Here is a 3848-nt window from a genome sequence, read left to right as displayed (position 1 = left end):
GAGGTAGTAGTTGTCCAACTCGAGCTGGGAGGTCTTTGTGACATCATCTCCACGTTAGCAGAGTGACTCAAGGGTGAGTCACCATGTTTATGTTGGGGGCCTGTTGGGAACAGGCTCCCTTAAGAGCCATTTTTTGGCTAAAAGCCTATGTTTTGGGGCAGAAAGCCCAAATTTTGTATAAAGAATGTAAAGTCTTCACATTTTGTGGTCACGAAGCGTGAAGATGTAAAGAGTCGCTAAGGATTTTTTTCCCTTTTTTTGTAAAAGTCATGTCGGCTGTAGAGGATCTACCCATGGTTCGTGGACCATGGGATTGTATAAAAGGATGTGTTAGAAGAGGGTTTTAGTAGTTCGTAGAATTGGAAGTCATTGAGGAATCTATGAAGAGATAAGGGCGAGAGTCTTAGCATAGGAAGAGGCTCTCCAACTGAGTGTGCAAAGGCCTAGGGTAGAAGTCCGCAGCTGAGTGCACGAACCCCTTCAGCTATGTGCATAGGGCAGATAGAGTCTGTATTGAAAATCTGAATCATCAATAAAGAGAGGTATTATGAAATTGTTGTGTATTTCTCCTCTGTGGATCTCATGTGATTATGTTATGTTAAGTTCTGGGTCTATGTTATAATGCTAATTAGATGCATGAATGTATATGTTTCTATCTGTTATATGAATGAAAATAAGGATAAATGTTTACGTGAAGATTATCTTAATTGCATGGTAAATTTGGCAAACGCTTAAGATAATTCAGGAAATTATACACTAACCCAGTAACAAAGGCACATAAGTACATGAGCCACTGGGTAGGGTTGTGCAAAGGATGATTGTATACCTTCACAAGGGTTCTAAGAGACGAAAGAGAAAGTACATTGATAAGCCCTAAAATCTTATTGATCTACATGAAGGAAGGGTTTAAAGTATAAAGTTGACATCATGACCATCTTAGGGTGCGGAAACTTGGTTCCTGCAACCCCCCATACTGCTTCGGGTTAGACTTTAGTCCATGCTCCACGAATGGATGCTAAAAGGGCCAGTAGTGTAGAGATTTTCTTGGCTAACTAACGCTGAACCTGGGTTAGGGCCCATCAAGCCAACAAAGAGTAAGAGTACTTCATTGCTCAAATACAACTAAAATTGTATCTATTGTTTTTTGGCAAGGGAAAATTTCAACATTTTTGAAAAAGCTAAGAGTTAATTCATTTGTGTTCCATGACTAAGAGGATTTGTTAAATTTTCAAAAGACATGAGCCAAAACGAGATTGCAAAACCTGGTATCGAACCCCACCATTGGCTCTTCGGTCTATTGATGGTCCCAAAACAAGATTGCAAAACCCGGTATTGAACCCCACCATCGACTCTTCAGTTTATTGATGGCGCTAAGGTATGTTCCATGTGTAACTTCAATGCATTTTCACACCACATTTAGTTTTCCACATAGAAATACAAGCACGTTAGGTTTCTAACTCGAATTCCATTATTATTTTTTGTAACCACGCTTGTATGTTTTCTTTAACTTTTATGCTGCATTCGGTTACTATTTGCATGGATGACATTGGAATTTGATGAGTTCGGGATGCCATTTATCACAGTAAAGGAGCAAAAGACCTGAGTAAGAGGGTTAGATGTTGAGAAGGCCAACATTGCGGCCGGTAGAATTGTTGCAAGAATCCTGCACTCCTTAGTTAGCCCCAAGGGAATTGACAAGATGCTTTAGAGCCTCAATGGCAATGTCTCCATTTGTAAGTTGTTATAATATAATTCATAGCAATTAGATAAATAAAATAAATGTTAATATTAAATAATTAAATATTATTTAGGTTAAATAGTCATTAAATTAAGTGAAAAGGCATGTCTAAAAGACATGCCCATTCACAAAAGGTCCCATTCACAAAAGGTCACTTGCTGAGATATAAAAGCAGGGCCTCATTGCATAATCTTATATCATCTAATACAATTTTATATAAATAATAAATTATTTATTAAATACCTGTGTGTATTTTTACATTCAAGTCTACAATCTATTAGTCTTTGTGTTTCAACGTAAGTTTTTATGCTATAGTGGTATCAGAGCAAAGGCACATGATATAATCACGTGGGCCTTTGAACGTAGTTCGCCACACAATGTCCATTACGTTCACATTATGATTACGCTGAATAGTTTAGTATTCAAGAAGCATTACAACATTTAGAAAAATCATTTGCAGAAGTTACATAATTTCCAAAAGAAATCAATAATGAGAAAGATGAAAGAAATGATGGGGATACCAATTCTGTTTATCAATATGAAGGTGCAAAGGATGATGAATCACACGAGTCACAAAAAAGACAGCCCCGAAATCACAAATTGATCAATCACTCACCTGACAACGATAACAAACATGAAAATAGGAAGAAGGAAAAATATATGCAGAAAATCTCGAAACAAAAATATATAACGCAGCCACGAGAGTCTTCAACTCTAAAACATAAAAACAACCCTCCCACATCTCCAAGGGATGTAGAAAAATCCAAGGCGCGCCCACTCGAATCTTCAACGCTGAAACAAAAAAACAACCCTCCCACATCTCCAAGAAACTTGTTAAGCGCAAGCACGTGGAAGCGGATCCTTTGGCTAGAACAATATCGTTAGCATCATCTGATGGTTGCAATGAACAAAGGGAAGAAACCCTAGAAGAAGAAGAAGAAGAAGAAGAAATTGAATATCATTCCTTAAAGAGATCGAAACCGAATTCAGGAGTGCCAGAGAAGGTGAAGAGTAGCGCTACAAATTTGATGAGTTGCGATGAGCAAACTACAAAGATTAAAGCAGCCACAAAACGTCTGAGGAAAGGATACCAAGAAGCTGAAGAAAAGAGGAAACTTGGAGATCCAACACAATAGTTTAAGCATAAGCAGACGAAGAACAAGAAAACCCTCGAAGCCCTACCCTTCGTCCATCGCATTTACTCTAAAAAAATGGATGGCAGATGTGATGGAGGTGATGGCGTAGTTGACGCGGTCTAGACATGCTACAAGGACGACGACATTATACAGCAACAAAATACCATCCAGGCCAAGGAATCCCTCAAAATCCCATTTATCTGCGACAAGGAGTCTCTTTCTGCCTTGGCAACTGAGTATGAAACAAGGAGTTCGATTTTAAAGGCAAAAATTGAGGTGTTGGATGAGTTATACGGGGAAATTCGATGCACAAATGGTGATGGAAATTGCTTCTTTCATTCCTTCATGTTTTCATATCTGGAGCATATACTGGAGACCCAAGATGAAGCAGAAGTGGAACATGCGTTGAAAAAAATTGAGCAGTGCAAGAAAGCCCTCATGGACCTGGGATACGTAGAGTTCACTTTTGAAGACTTATTCTCTCTATTTATTGATCTGCTCGAGAGCATGATTCCAGGAAGGGATTCATCTATAAGTATTGATACACTCATCAAGAGGATCCGAGACCCATTAGTTTCAAATTTTGTTGTGATGTTTTTCAGATTTGTGACATTGGGTGAAATTCGTTGGAGGACAAAGTTTTTTGGACCATTCACAATGGGTGTAAGCAATGGGACAGGTCATTGTCGAACCATCACAAGATTATCATTGCGTAAAAATCAATTTAAATTGTGTTAATTTAGTTCAATTAAAACTATAAAATATATAGTTTATAGTTCTAGATATATATATATATATATATATATATATATATATATATATATATATATATATTATAATGGTAATTTAATTAATTAATATATGTTAACTAATTAAATTATAATATATATATATATATATATATTAAAAAAAATTGACTTATTAAAAGAATTATTATTAAAAAAATAAAAAATAAAAAAAATCCAAGGAAATAT

At 36.5% G+C, this 3848-nt stretch overlaps 1 pseudogene; it reads left to right on the top strand.

Moving 5' to 3' along the window:
* The first annotated feature begins 2949 nt into the window (after positions 1 to 2949).
* Positions 2950 to 3612, top strand: LOC149225109 (OVARIAN TUMOR DOMAIN-containing deubiquitinating enzyme 1 pseudogene; annotated as a pseudogene).
* The last annotated feature ends 236 nt before the right edge of the window (positions 3613 to 3848 follow it).

Source organism: Pinus tabuliformis, chromosome Q, assembly GCF_031772625.1.
Source record: "Pinus tabuliformis cultivar Carrire ecotype Pingquan chromosome Q, CPIR1, whole genome shotgun sequence".
In the NCBI taxonomy this organism is placed as follows: domain Eukaryota; kingdom Viridiplantae; phylum Streptophyta; class Pinopsida; order Pinales; family Pinaceae; genus Pinus; species Pinus tabuliformis.
The sequence above is the reverse complement of the archived record's forward strand: the minus strand, read 5'-3'. Positions and strand labels throughout refer to the sequence as shown.